The sequence below is a fragment of the Scyliorhinus torazame genome, chromosome 7 (genome assembly GCF_047496885.1).
Source record: "Scyliorhinus torazame isolate Kashiwa2021f chromosome 7, sScyTor2.1, whole genome shotgun sequence".
NCBI classification, from domain to species: Eukaryota; Metazoa; Chordata; class Chondrichthyes; order Carcharhiniformes; family Scyliorhinidae; genus Scyliorhinus; species Scyliorhinus torazame.
Window position 1 is genome coordinate 165667078 of NC_092713.1, and position 15924 is coordinate 165683001.

Sequence of the window (15924 nt, forward strand, 5' to 3'; positions counted from 1 at the left end):
TGTGAGGCACTACATTTTGGTCAAAAGAACAAGAGAAACATTTGAAGGAGACAAGAGATCCAGGATGTCAGTGCACAAATGTTTAACGGTGGCAGGACAGATAAACACAGCAGCTGAAGAGATAAGGGGATCTGTGAGCTGTTTAGAATCATGAAGGGTTTGGGCAGTGTTTCCAATGGCTGAAGGATCGATAACCAAAGAGCACAAATTGAACTGGCTGCAAAGAATCAGATGTCACAGGAGTAAAAACATTATTATTTTAACAAGAGTGGTTCAGATTTGGAATGGACTGCCTAATTGTGTGTTGGATGCAGATTCAATAGTGGTCTTCCAAAGGGAATTGGCTAAATACTTTGAAAAATAGTACAGGATAGACGAATAGGCTCTTCAAATGAGCCAGACAAGACTCACTGGGTTGAATGGCTACCTCCTGCACTGCATCACTAGGGTCAGAAAAGCACAAAGCAATTTAACATGTATTGTCCAAAAAGTTAATCATGTAAATTACAGTTAGAACTCATTTTAGATCATTCACATATTGCATAACTGTTAATCCAACTAAACTCAAACAAAAGAAATTCAACTAAACTCAAACTAAAGAACTCAAGCCACAAACAACCACATATACTTATTATTGTATCATTTTACTTGACACCCAGTGCACAGGAAAACAATTGGATATTGTCCCACTGCAAACTGCATCGTCAAGGAGGATACGCTCAAGTCTGAGAGCAACATAATAGAAGTTTCTCAAAGCAAAGGGGGAGGGGAAAAAAAAAGAGGACGCCTGGCATCAAGCAATTTGTTCATGAATAAAACGAGATAGGAAGAGCTTTATTCAGGCCTACAAGTGTCACACTGCAATAAGCAGCTGCTCAAGAAGAGAGCGCACAATGAATGGAAGGACACTGACATTTTCAAATCAATTTTGCAGGAACAAAGCGGTCTCCCATCATACAGGAAACAATCGACTGTAGACACGAAACTCAATTCAGAACTTCATTTGATAAAACATCCAGGATTCGCACCGTGGAACCCCCAGTCAGCATCTGTAAATAGAGGAGGCAGGTCAATGTCTGGGGTGGAGGCCTTTCATCTGAGAAGTTAAAATAGAACATAGAAAATACAGCACAGAACAGGCCCTTCGGCCCACGATGTTGTGCCGAACCTTTGTCCTAGATTAATCATAGATTATCATTGAATTTACAGTGCAGGAGGCCATTCGGCCCTTTGAGTCTGCACCGGCTCTTGGAAAGAGCACCCTACCCAAACTCAACACCTCCACCCAACACCAAGGGCAATTTGGACATTAAGGGCAATTTATCATTGGCCAATTCACCTAACCCACACATCTTTGGACTGTGGGAGGAAACCGGAGCACCCGGAGGAAACCCACGCAGACATGGGGAGGACGTGCAGACTCCGCACAGACAATGACCCAAGCCAGAATCGAACCTGGGACCATGGAGCTGTGAAGCAATTGTGCTATCCACAATGCTACCGTGCTGCCCTTAAGAACAAATAAATCTACACTATATCATTTTACCGTAATACATGTACCTATTCAATAGCTGCTTGAAGGTCCCTAATGTTTCCGACTCAACTACTTCCACAGGCAGTGCATTCCATGCCCCCACTACTCTCTGGGTAAAGAACCTACCTCTGATATCCCTCCTATATCTTCCACCTTTCACCTTAAATTTATGTCCCCTTGTAATGGTTTGTTCCACCCAGGGAAAAAGTCTCTGACTGTCTACTCTATCTATTCCCCTGATCATCTTATAAACCTCTATCAAGTCGCCCCTCATCCTTCTCCGCTCTAATGAGAAAAGGCCTAGCACCCTCAACCTTTCCTCGTAAGACCTACTCTCCATTCCAGGCAACACCCTGGTAAATCTTCTTTGCACCTTTTCCAGAGCTTCCACATCCTTCCTAAAATGACTGTACACAGTACTCCAAATGTGGCCTTACCAAAGTTTTGTACAGCTGCATCATCACCTCACGGCTCTTAAATTCAATCCCTCTGTTAATGAACGCGAGCACACCATAGGCCTTCTTCACAGCTCTATCCACTTGAGTGGCAACTTTCAAAGATGTATGAACATAGACCCCAAGATCTCTCTGCTCCTCCACATTGCCAAGAACTCTACCGTTAACCCTGTATTCCGCATTCATATTTGTCCTTCCAAAATGGACAACCTCACACTTTTCAGGGTTAAACTCCATCTACCACTTCTCAGCCCAGCTCTGCATCCTATCTATGTCTCTTTGCAGCCAACAACAGCCCTCCTTACTATCCACAACTCCACCAATCTTTGTATCGTCTGCAAATTTACTGACCCACCCTTCAACTCCCTCATCCAAGTCATTAATGAAAATCACAAACAGCAGAGGACCCAGAACTGATCCCTGCGGTACGCCACTGGTAACTGGGATCCAGGCTGAATATTTGCCATCCACCACCACTCTCTGACTTCTATCGGTTAGCCAGTTTGTTATCCAACTGGCCAAATTTCCCACTATCCCATGCCTCCTTACTTTCTGCATAAGCCTACCATGGGGAACTTTATCAAATGCCTTACTAAAATCCATGTACACTACATCCACTGCTTTACCTTCATCCACATGCTTGGTCACCTCCTCAAAGAATTCAATAAGATTTGTTAGGCAAGACCTACCCCTCACAAATCCGTGCTGACTATCCCTAATCAAGCAGTGTCTTTCCAGATGCTCAGAAATCCTATCCTTCAGTACCCTTTCCATTACTTTGCCTACCACCGAAGTAAGACTAACTGGCCTGTAATTCTCAGGGTTATCCCTAGTTCCTTTTTTATACAGGGGCACGACATTCGCCACTCTCCAATCCCCTGGTACCACCCCTGTTGACAGTGAGGATGAAAAGATAATTGCCAACGGCTCTGCAATTTCATCTCTTGCTTCCCATAGAATCCTTGGATATATCCCGTCAGGCCCGGGGGACTTGTCTATCCTCAAGTTTTTCAAAATGCCCAACACATCCTCCTTCCTAACAAGTATTTCCTCGAGCTTACCAATCTGTTTCACACTGTCCTCTCCAACAATATGGCCCCTCTCATTTGTAAATACAGAAGAAAAGTACTCATTCAAGACCTCTCCTATCTCTTCAGACTCAATACACAATCTCCCGCTACTGTCCTTGATTGGACCTACCCTCGCTCTAGTCATTCTCATATTTCTCACATATGTGTAAATAACAACGCAGTGCCCCCCCCCCCCTAACTTATTCTTTATTCAACAATACTTCCAGTCATGACCAGACAATGAGGGAGACAAGATTAAAAATTACACAACCAGCTAAAACACTATTTCCTGAACAGCGAATGGTAAAATCTCACAGTGAGCTGCAGGACACATCAGAGCGTTTACTTTGAGCCTCATGGTGAAATCAACATGTAAATAGCATCATCATTTACATCCTGCTACTGACGATTAATGGGTAGATACATTCAAACAATTCCATTGTGTTAGAAAGTCACTTACCATATTGAAATGATCACAAAGTTCCATGTCCAAGCTCTCTGTCAAGAACAGGAAATAATTATTAGTGCCCACCCCAGGACTTAACGAACTGAACATTTTCCTAAACTGAACCCAATCTGAGGTGAGGACAGTGTACACCCAGTCTCCCCATGGTTGTCTGTCTGTAACCAGAGACTAGCCTGAATACCATACTATGATCTGAAGGATGCATCAAAGTGATGGCTTTGAAGGTCAGCAACATCACATTTCCCAAACTGGACCAGTTAAATTACATTTCAACTTTTTGGGAACAATCTTTACTGTTGAGCAATTTAGGGTATCATTTAAAATCAAAATACTTGGTAGTTAACTGTCAGTCACCATTAACTGGTGCATTCCCTACGAATCAATTCCATTTGCAAAACAAACAGTATATATTGTTCCCATTACATTTGATAAGTCTTGCAAATTGTGATTGCAAAACATAAGCTTCGCCAAACTTTTTTTTTTTTTTTTTCAAACTTAAATTCTGTACCAAACGACTATCTGAAATCAAAACGTACATAAAAGAGCAAGCAGCGCTTTTGTTCAAATTATTACTCATTTTTTGGAGTCACAATGATTGTCAGGGCAGCACGGTAGCACAAGTGGATAGCACTGTGGCTTCACAGCGCCAGGGTCCCAGGTTCGATTCCCTGCTGGGTCACTGTCTGTGCGGAGTTTGCACGTTCTCCCCGTGTCTGCGTGGGTTTCCTCCGGGTGCTCCGGTTTCCTCCCACAGTCCAAAGACGTGCAGGTTGGGTGGATTGGCCATGATAAAATTGCCCTTAGTGACCAAAAAGGTTAGAAGGGGTTAGTGGGTTACGGGGATGGGGTGGAAATGAGGGTTTAAGTGGGTCGGTGCAGACTCGATGGGCCAAATGGCCTCCTTCTGCACTGTTATGTTCTATGTTAACACTATGTCTGTGAATTGAATGTTTAAGTTTCCTTCCCCTGGCTCATTAGTGGAATTTAGGCATTGGCGCAGACAGGCGAAGAATACAGCACAGGAACAGGACCTACGGCCCTCCCAAGCCTGGATCGGCCATGATACCAACCGTTGCCAAAACCCTCAGCACTTCCTTGTGCCATATCCCTCTATACACATCCTATGTGTTTGTCAAGATGCCTTTTGAATGCCGTTAATGTATCTGTTCCCACAACCTCCCCTGCCAACGCATTCCAGACACTCACCACCGTGTAAAAAAAACCTGCCTCACACATCTCCTCTAAATGTTGCCCCACGGACCTTAAACCTATGCTCCCTGGTGACTGACCGCTCCACCCTGGGAGAGTGCCTACCCATCCACTCTATCCATGCCCCTTATAATCTTGTAGACCTCTATCAGGTCACCACTCAACCTGCGTCTTTCTCATAAAAAGTCAGCCTCTCAACATAGCTAAAACCCTCCAGACCAGGCTACATCCTGGTAAACCTCCTCAGCACCCTCTCCAAAGCCCCCACATCCTTCTGGTAGTGTGGTGAATTGTGCGCAATATTCCAAGTGCGGCCTTTCCAAGGTTGTGTACAACTGGAGCATGACTTGCCAGTTTTTATACTCGATGCCCCGTCCAATGAAGGCAAGCATTCCGTTTGCTTCCTTGACTACCTTGTCTATTTGTGTTGCCACCTTCAAAGATCTGTGGACCTGCACGTCCAGGTCTCTGACTTTCTATATTCAAGACTTTTGCCATTTCCAATATATTTCTCCCCTGTTAGACCTACCAAAAGGCATTACATCACATTTGTCCAGATTAAACTCCATTTGCCATTTCTCTGCCCAAGTCTCCAGCCTATCTTTGTCCTGCTATAGCTTCTGACAATCCTGAACACTATCTGCCAGTCCACCAACCTTGGTGTTATAGATCATAATCATATAATCTACAGTGCCGAAGGAGGCCACTCAGCTCGAGTCTGCACCGGCCCCTGGAAAGAGCACCCCACCCAAGCCCACAACTCCAAAACATCCCCGCAACCCAGCAGCCACACCCAACCTCATTGGACACTAAGGGCAATGTAGCATAGCCAATCCACCTAACCCACACATCTTTGTCTTTGTGAGACTGTGGGAGGAAACTGCAGCACCCGGAGGAAACCCATGCAGACACAGGGAGAACGTGCAGACTCTGCACAGACAGTGACCCAAGCCGGGAATCGAACCTGGGATCTTGGAGCTGTGAAGCAACTGTGCTATCCACTATTCTACCGTGCTACCGTGGGGATTAGGAGAGCTAAGAGAGGGCATGAACAATCTTTGGCGGGTAGGATCAAGGAAAACCCCAAGGCCTTTTACACATGTGAGAAATATGAAAATGACTAGAGCGAGGGTAGGTCCGATCAAGGACAGTAGCGGGAGATTGTATTGTATTGAGTCGGAAGAGATAGGAGAGGTCTTGAGCGAGTACTTTTCTTCTGTATTTACAAATGAGAGGGGCGATATTGTTGGAGAGGACAGTGTGAAACAGATTGGTAAGCTCGAGGAAATACTTGTTAGGAAGGAAGATGTGTTGGGCATTTTGAAAAACTTGAGGATAGACAAGTCCCCCGGGCCTGACGGGATATATCCAAGGATTCTATGGGAAGCAAGAGATGAAATTACAGAGCCGTTGGCAATGATCTTTTCGTCCTCACTGTCAACAGGAGTGGTACCAGGGGATTGGAGAGTGGAAAAAATCGTACACCTGTTCAAAGAAGGGACTAGAGATAACCCTGGGAATTACAGGCCAGTTAGTCTTACTTCGGTGGTAGGCAAAGTAATGGAAAGGGTACTGAAGGATAGGATTTCTGAGCATCTGGAAAGACACTGCTTGATTAGGGATAGTCAGCACGGATTTGTGAGGGGTAGGTCTTGCCTTACAAGTCTTATTGAATTCTTTGAGGTGACCAAGCATGTGGATAAAGGTAAAGCAGTGGATGTAGTGTACATGGATTTTCGTAAGGCATTTGATAAGGTTCCCCATGGTAGGCTTATGCAGAAAGTAAGGAAGCATGGAATAGTGGGAAATTTGGCCAGTTGGATAACGAACTGGCTAACCGATAGAAGTCAGCGAGTGGTGGGTGGATGGCAAATATTCAGCCTGGATCCCAGTGGCGTACCGCAGGGATCAGTTCTGGGTCCTCTGCTGTTTGTGATTTTCATTAATGACTTGGATGAGGGAGTTGAAGGGTGGGTCAGTAAATTTGCAGACGATACGAAGATTGGTGGAGTAGTGGATAGTGAGGAGGGCTGTTGTCGGCTGCAAAGAGACATAGATAGGATGCAGAGCTGGGCTGAGAAGTGGCAGATGGAGTTTAACTCTGAAAAGTGTGAGGTTGTCCAATTTGGAAGGACAAATATGAATGCGGAATACAGGGTTAACGGTAGAGTTCTTGGCAATGTGGAGAAACAGAGAGATCTTGGGGTCAATGTTCATACATCTTTGAAAGTTGCCACTCAAGTGGATAGAGCTGTGAAGAAGGCCTATGGTGTGCTAGCGTTCATGAACAGAGGGATTGAATTTAAGAGCCGTGAGGTGATGATGCAGCTGTACAAAACTTTGGTAAGGCCACATTTGGAGTACTGTGTACAGTTCTGGTCGCCTAATCATCAGGAAGGATGTGGAAGCTTTGGAAAAGATGCAAAGAAGATTTACCAGGATGTTGCCTGGAATGGAGAGTAGGTCTTACGAGGAAAGCTTGAGGGTGCTAGGCCTTTTCTCATTAGAACGGAGAAGGATGAGGGGTGACTTGATAAAGGTTTATAAGATGATCAGGGGAATAGATAGAGTAGACAGTCAGAGGCTTTTTCCCCCGGGTGGAACAAACCATTACAAGGCGACATAAATTTAAAGGTGAATGGTGGAAGATATAGGGGGGGGATGTCAGAGGTAGGTTCTCTACCCAGAGAGTAGTGGGGACATGGAATGCACTGCCTGTGGAAGTAGTTGAGTCAGAAACATTAGGGACCTTCAAGCAGCTATTGGATAGGTACATGGATTACGATAAAATTATTTAGTGTAGATTTATTTGTTCTTGAGGGCAGCACGGTAGCATTGTGGATAGCACAATTGCTTCACAGCTCCAGGGTTGCAGGTTCGATTCCGGCTTGGGTCACTATTTGTGCGGAGTCTGCTCATCCTCCCAGTGTGTGCGTGGGTTTCCTCCGGGTGCTCCGGTTTCCTCCCACAGTCCAAAGATGTGCAGGTTAGGTGGATTGGCCATGATAAATTGCCCTTGGTGTTGGGTGGAGGTGTTGACCTTGGGTAGGGTGCTCTTTCCAAGAGCCGGTGCAGACTCAGTGGACCGAATGGCCTCCTTCTGCACTGTAAATTCAACGATTCAAGATTAATCTAGGACAAAGGTTCGACACAACATCGTGGGCCGAAGGGCCTGTTCTGTGCTGTATTTTTCTATGTTCTACCCTATCCACAACTAATCAGATCGGCTACAGTTTCCTCCAAATTGTTTATGTACACAACAAGCAACAGAGGCCCCAGCACAGATCCCTGTGGAACATCATTAGGCACAACCTTCCATTCAGAAAAACACCCTTCTACTCCTACACCCTTTGCCTTCTGTGACCAAGCTAGTTCTGTATCCATCTTACCACCTCACCTCTGATCCCGCGTGACTTCACCTTTTGTACCAGTCTTCCATGAGGCACCTTGTCAAAGGCTTTACTGAAGTCCATGTAAACAACATCCACCGCCCTCTCCTCATCAATCATCTTTATCACCTCAAAAAACTCAAATCAAGATGGTGAGGCATGACCTCCCCTTCACAAAACCATGCTGTCCATCGTTTAGGAATCCATTTTTTTCCAAGTGGGTATAAATCCTGTTCGAGAGGAGGCAAGTAAAGACGACATTACTAACTTTAATTAAAAAAACAGCCCTTGTACATTTGCTTCCCCTGTGCTCACACCACACACAAAAAGCCCAACAGCGGGCCATTCAGCCCCTCCAGACTGTTTATTTGATCGGATCATGAGCGATCTACATCCTACCACCACTTGCTGGTCTTGGTACCACATCTCTCAATACCTTCACCTACCACCATCCTATCAAACTGTTTTAACATTCAAACTCTGAATTAACCAGCTCCAGATGGGCAGCTAATCGGATCCTGGAGTCTGTTCATTTAAGAGTCAGTTGTATCTTATTCTCTCTATAAAACAAATTCCTCCAAATACACAAAAAATAAAATAAATAATCTTTATTGTCACAAGTAGGCTTACATTAACACTGCAATGAAGTTACTGTGAAAAGCCCTTAGTCGCCACATTCTGGCGCCTGTTCGGGTACACTGAGGGAGAATTCAGAATTATCAGCTGGTACGCGAATTGAACCCGCACTGCTGTCCTTCTGCCTCACAAACCAATCCCAGTGATCAGAGAATCCTCCCTTTAAAAAGAACAGACTGTTTTTGAATCTTTATTTTCTGAACTTCGGCAAAATAACATACCAGGTCAATGTGTGGTGTCCGCTCTGGATTCTTCAGAGTCACAGTGAACGGTCCTGTTGGATCACAACATAAACAAGAGTCATCAGGCCAACACGGTTGGGGTGTTTGTTTTGCATTTTTTAACTAGTTAGTCTTTAAGCTGTGTTTTCACCGTGAACTGACCAATCAAACAAGCTTTAGACAGCTTCCCCTCGAGAGTAACCAAGAATATAAAATCACTTCAAAATATAAAGTAACTTCAGAATACACACCCCACAGTTCCAAACAGGCATCTCTTTACAAGGTGTTATTTACTGAGCCAGGCTTGACTTCAATTTTGATGGGGTTCCTTGAAGCTGCACTCGGTCAAATGCTACTTTAATTTAAGGGCAATCACCCCTAGAACGTTAGCTTCAGTTATTTGTGGAATGGTCAGGTGAGCAGGGAACAAGACGACACAATACCAAAGAGGCGGAGCACAGTGCCTTAGATATTCCTGTTTTCTTCTTCATTCAAGGAGTGCAGGTATTATTGCCCATCCCTAATTGCCTCAGGAGAAGGTGGTGGTGAGTCAGCTTCTTGAGCCGCTACAGTCCATTTGTGTGGGCTGTTAGGGAGGGAGTTCCAGGATTTTGACCCAGCAACAGTGAAGGATTGACAATATATTTCCAAGTCAGGATGAGTGATTTGGAGGGGAACTGGCAGGAAATGGGTGTTCCCGATGCATCTGCTGCCCTCGTTTGTCTAGATGGTAGAGATTGTAGGTTTGAAGTGTGCTGCTAAATAAGCCTTGGCGAGTTGCTGCAGTAAATCTTGTAGACGGTACACACTGCTGCCACTGAGCATCAATGGTGGAGCGAATGAATCTTTACAATGATGAATGGAGTGCCATTCAAATGGGCTGCTTGGTCCTTGAGGGTGTCAAGCTTCTCGAGTGTTGCTGGAAACACTCTCATCCAGGCAAATGGAGAGTGTTCCATCACACTCCTGACTCGCACCTTGTAAGTGGACAGAGTTTGGGGATTCAGGAAGTGAGTTACTCGCCACAGAATTAAGTCTCAGCCTGAGTCGGAAACATTAGGGACCTTCAAGCAGCTATTGGATAGGTACATGTATTACGGTAAAATGATATAGTGTAGATTTATTTGTTCTTGAGGGCAGCATGGTAGCATTGTGGATAGCACAATTGTTTCACAGCTCCAGGGTCCTAGGTTCGATTCCGGCTTGGGTCACTGTGTGCGGAGTCTGTGCATCCTCCCTGCACTGTAATGGCCTCCTTCTGCACTGTAAATTCTATGATAATCTAGGACAAAGGTTCGGCACAACATCGTGGGCCGAAGGGCCTATTCTGTATTTTTCTATGTTCTATCCAGCTCTGGTAGCCAGATTTAAATGACTGGCACTTAGATGGCACCAGTGTTATTTTTCAACCCAAGTCTGACTCTTTTTCCGGGTCTTGCTATACTTGGGAGAACAGTTTTGTTATCAGAGGAGTCATGCATGGTGCTGAACATTGTAAAATCAACAAGCACCCCCATTTCGAACCTGCTGAAGGTCATTGATGAAGCAGCTGATGGTGGTTGAGCCCAAGACACTGCCCTGAAGACCACCTGCAGTGATGTCCTGGAGCCGAGATGACGGACCTCCAACCACCATAACCATCTTCATTTATGCTGGCTATGACTTCAACCAGTGGAGATTCCCCCTCCCCCCCTCCCGTTTCTCATTGACTTGCCTTGCGCAGGCTAGTTGATGGCATTCAATGCTGCTGTGATAATACGGGCAGCCACTTTCACCTCACCTTGGGAGTTCTGCTTTTTTACCTTTGTGGAATGGTTGGATGAGTAGGGAACCAGATGGAAAGCCCCATTTCCAACTAAATGTTGAAATCTGCTCCCAGTGAGCTGCAGGACACAGAGTGTTTACTTTGAACCTCATGGTGAAATCAACATGTAAATATCATCATCATTTGCACCCTGCTGCTGAAGATTAACAGGTAGATAGATATATTCAAACACAATTCCATTTATGTTAGAAAGTCACTTACCATATTGAAATGATCACAAGTTCCACATCCAGACTCTCTGTCAACAACATGAAATAATTATTAGTGCCCACACCAGTATGTCATTAACTGACCACATCCCCAAACTGAACCCCAGTGGGAGGTAAGAGACAGTGCACACCCAGTGTTCCCCGTGTAACCAGACACCAGCCTGAATACCCTACTGTGATCTGAAGGATGCATCAGAGTTTTTGCTTTGAAGATCAGTAACATACTTTCCCAATCTGGAACTGCCCAATGTTTTGAATTTCTGGAACAATCTTTATTGTTGAGCAAGGTGCCTGTTTATCGAGCCAAACTGTGGATGATTCAATCCCAATCTGGCAGGAGCACTGAACCAAAGTTATTTTTGAGCAGCAAGTGTTGCCTTCAGTTATTTGTGGATTTATTAAATGAGCAGGGAACCAGATGAAAAGCAATACAATCAGCTAGAGGGACTAAAGCGCCTGAAAAACTAAATGGGGAAATCTGCTCCCAGTGAGCTGCAGGACACATCAGAGCGTTTACTTTGAGCCTCATGGTGAAGTCAACATGTAAATAGCATCATCATTCACATCCTGCTGAAGATTAACAGGTAGATATATTCACACAATTCCATCACGTTAACAGTCACTTACCATATTGAAATGATCACAAGTTCCATGACCAGGCTCTCTGTCAACAACATGAAATAGTTATTAGTGTTCACACCAGTATATCATTAACTGACCACTTTTTAAAAATAAATTTAGAGTACAGAATTCTTCCCCCCCCCCCCAATCAAAGGGCAAATTAGCATGGCCAATCCACCTACCCCGCACATCTTTGCGTTGTGGGGTTAAGACCCATGCAGTCACGGGGAGAAAGTGCAAACTCCACACGGATAGTGACCCGGAGTTGCGTTAGAACCCGGGTCCTTGTCGCCATGAGGCAGCAGTGCTAACCACTCTGCCACCGTGCTGCCCCTTCATTAACTGACCACATCCCTAAACTGAACCCCAGTCTGAGGTGAGAGACAGTGTTGTCCATGGAACCAGAGTCCAGCCTGAATACCCTACTGCGAGCTGAAGGATGCATCAGAGCTTTCACTTTAAAGATCAGTAACATCACATTTCCCAATAAACATCATTTGCATCCTTCTATTCAAAATTAGTCGAGTCAAGACACTGAAATAAAGCGAGGGGTAACTGTGGTACACTCACCGCTGCAGGTATTACAAACAAATTCTTGGCTTGTGGGGGTCACTGGCAAGGCTAGCATTGACTGTTTTTGATGGAGAGTCACTATGTTGAACTTCTGTAGCCCATGTGGCAGGTTGGGCACACCAGGATTTTGACGCAGTGATGATGTATTTCCACGTGGGCTGTGTAGCACGCCAGAAATGTGAAAGTGATCCTTTGTGTCCGTGTTCCCCTCGACGATACAGATCAGGAGTATGGAAGCTACTGCTTAACAGGTCTTGGTGAGTTGCTTCAATCCATCCTCTACATCAATGATGGGCAAACTAGGCTAATGAGTGGCCCTCCTTCATTTTGGTGGGCCACAAGATTGAAATCAGGCTTGTTCACTGTGACCCTTGAATAAGATTAAATACATTTAATACACGCTGAACATTTCATAAGAAGTCATAGAAAATGTTTAATCATTCATTAAGAGAACAATCAACTTCAAATGGTAGAAACAAAATAAATATTTACGCTCAATTGGACACACACAAGAGGGATGCACGACACTCAGGTCAATGTTGAGAGCAATCAGCACCAACCTCATCTTACTCGCCTTTGTTTTGTGTGTGTATCACTCAGTCATACCGGTAGGAAAAAAGCTAGACGGATGGAAATCAGTGGAATGTGGCAACATTACACACGGATCGCATGTGCCGCAGTTTGCTCACCACTGCTCCACACAGTGCACCAATGCAGGAGGGAGTGGATTCTTGAAGTGTTTGCTGTAATGCTGACTAGCCAGACTGCTTTGTTGTGTGTGTGCTGCTGGAGTTGCAGTCATCCCATTCCATTAGAAGACCAGAGTGAGAGCAGTGCCTTACTTTCCAATCTTCCCAGATGTTCGAGCTTATCTTGTCCATCACTCACCTCGTTCTTCCTCAAATCCTACTCCCTCTAAACTGATGACCACCCACCTTCCTGGCTCCCAAGTTAACTGATATTGTTAACAAAGAACAATATAGCACAGGGACAAGCCCTTCGGCTCTCCAAGCCTGTACCAGTCACGATATCAACCTCGGCGAAAACACTCAGCACTTTCTTGTGCCGTATCCCTCTATATCCATCCTATCCATTTATTTGTCGAGATGCCTTTTGAATAATGTATCTGCTTCCACAACCTCGCCTGGCAACACGTTCCAAGCACTCACCACCCTCTACTTAAAAAACCTGCCTCGCACATCTCTAAACTTTGTCCCATGGGCCTTAAAGCTATGCCCCCTGGTGACTGACCCCTCCACCCTGGGAAAGAGTGCCTGCCCATCCACTCAACCCATGCCCCTCATATTCTTGTAGACTTCTATCATGTCAGCCCTCAACCTCCGTTGTTCTAATGAAAAGAGAAGTCTATTCAGCCTCTCTGCAAAGTTAACACCTTCCAGACCAGGCAACCTCTCCTTGGATACTCTCCCACTCCACTTCAAATCTGACTTAATTACTCTTATCAAAAAAATCCTCACCCGCTGTTCTTGCCATCCCATCTCCAACGTCCTTGAATATGTTGTCTCCTCACAAACCTATCTTCCCGGAACTTCACGTTTCAATCCCTCTAATCAGGTTTTTGCCCAGCACATTACCAAAACAGCTATCATCAAAGTCACAAGCGACATCCTGTGACAATGGAAAGCTTTCCCTCATCCTTCTCCAGCTTTGACACAGTGACCACACCACCCTCCTCCAACACTGACCAGCTGTGCAGTGGGGTGGAGATTGCTCCCATCCTGTCCCCTTATCCACTCAGTCACAGCAAGATAATCATCTGCATTGAGCATCCCTGAAAATCTAACCTTGACACCCTCACTTCTACCATCCACAAGGAAATGGCAGCAGACACATGGGAACACCACTACCTGCAAGTTCCCCTTCAAGCCACTCATCCTGCCTTGGAAATGAAGGTCAAAATCCAGGAACTCCCTCCCCAACAGCATTGTGGGTGGACCAACACCTCATCAGTTGAAGGCAACTGCTCACCACCAGCTTCTCCTGGACAATTGGAGATGGGCCTGCATTCCACAAACAAATATAAGTACTGGAAGAGCAGACATGTCCTCCGATTAAATATTGGGAAGATGAAGCCATTGTTTTCAACCCCCACTCCAAACTTCTTTAACTAGCGACTCCGTCCCTCTCCCTGATAGCAGTCTGACATTAAATAGTATCTTCACAATCTAGGGCTCACATTTAACCGAGATGAGCTCCCACGGTTATATTCATGGTCATCATTAAATAACGCCATTTCCATCTCCAAAATAGCGCTCCAGTCATTTGCTGCGGAAACCCTAATTCCGGCTCCGCTCCCGCCCGGCCCTCCCATGCGGGCTCCGCTCCCGCCCGGCCCTCCCATGCGGGCTCCGCTCCCGCCCGGCCCTCCCATGCGGGCTCCGCTCCCGCCCGGCCCTCCCATGCGGGCTCCGCTCCCGCCCTGCACGGCCCTCCCATGCGGGCTCCGCTCCGCCCTGCACGGCCCTCCCATGCGGGCTCCGCTCCGCCCTGCACGGCCCTCCCATGCGGGCTCCGCTCCGCCCTGCACGGCCCTCCCATGCGGGCTCCGCTCCGCCCTGCACGGCCCTCCCATGCGGGCTCCGCCCGGCCCGGCCCTCCTATGCGGGCTCCGCTCCCGCCCGGCCCTCCCATGCGGGCTCCGCTCCCGCCCGGCCCTCCCATGCGGGCTCCGCTCCCGCCCGGCCCTCCCATGCGGGCTCCGCTCTCGCCCGGCCCTCGGAGCGGGACACAATGAAATGGCGGACCCGGCTGCAGTGGCGCGCCTGCCCCAAGCCGCATGCGCCGTTGCCGGCCCCCTGGGCCCCGACCGTGGTGACGGCGGAATCCCTCCCGCAACAATTGATTCAACAAGGCAGAGAAGTCTCGAACGGCCGTGTCCTGGCTGAGGTAAGGTGTAAAGGAAGGGGATCGATCGCGCGACGCAATGCGTCCACCCCGCTGGGCTCATTATAAATTACATTTTTTTTTAAATTGCAATACCTCCGGGCGCAGCTTCACTTCAGTCTGGTTTGCTATTTACTGAATCCGGACGGTTAACGGCAACCAAACAGCAGGCGAGGCCGTCGGCAGCCATTTTGAGGCGCGAATTGGGCCGAGGGCGGGGCGTAGGCCCACGTGACCACGACATCCCCGGGCTGTGGCCACGTGACCCCACCTTGGTCACATGATGAGCGGTGAGGAACCAGGGCCCGCCTTGTCCCACCTGCCTTCAAACTGCCCCAGTTAGTGAATGAGCTCCTTATTTAATTTGGTGGACAGAATGTCAGGGGGATGAAAGAGAAAATGCTGGATCTGGCAGCATCTGGAGGGAGAGAAAAGAGCTAAGTTTTCGAGTCCGCTGACTGTCAAAGCTAACAGACAGAGAAAGTGGGAAATATTTATACTGTGGAGTGTGAATTCAAATATAAATATTTCCCACCTTCTCTCTCGAAACGTTCGCTCTTTTCTCTCCCTCCAGATGCTGCCAGATCTGCTGAGATTTTCCAGCATTTTCTCTTTTGTTTCAGATTCCGGCATCCGCAGTAATTTGCTTTTATCCAATGTCGGAGATGTTATGGCAGCGAGTCTTCCAATGGGAAGGAAAAATGTACATAGAAAATACAGCACAGAACAGGCCCTTCGGCCCACAATGTTGTGCCAAACCTTTGTCCTAGATTAAGAACAAATTTATTTACACCCCATCATTCTACCATAAT

General features: G+C 46.5%; 1 protein-coding gene and 1 long non-coding RNA gene across 8 annotated transcripts in view; one reads left to right on the forward strand and one right to left on the reverse strand.

The window, feature by feature from the left end:
• Nucleotides 1-801: 801 nt before the first annotated feature.
• LOC140426677 (uncharacterized) lies at nt 802-15344 on the reverse strand. Of its 6 annotated transcripts, XR_011948261.1 has the most exons (8): nt 15209-15344; nt 12206-12578; nt 11642-11678; nt 11007-11043; nt 8981-9033; nt 8132-8353; nt 3520-3557; nt 802-1049 (listed from the first exon to the last, which is right to left on the reverse strand). It is a non-coding gene; the product is annotated as an uncharacterized lncRNA (long non-coding RNA). The 6 variants fall into 6 exon arrangements; XR_011948260.1 differs by lacking the exon at nt 8132-8353; XR_011948265.1 differs by lacking the exons at nt 8132-8353; nt 15209-15344 and adding an exon at nt 14974-14994.
• The window catches only part of LOC140426675 (2-5A-dependent ribonuclease-like), an 81594-nt gene continuing 80679 nt past the window's right edge, over nt 15010-15924 (forward strand). Inside the window, exon 1 of one of the 2 annotated variants that reach the window (XM_072511762.1) lies at nt 15010-15115. The gene's annotated coding sequence lies outside the window, so the exon portion shown is untranslated. The remainder of the gene's footprint in view (nt 15116-15924) is intronic. The other variant, XM_072511763.1, reaches the window with a different exon arrangement.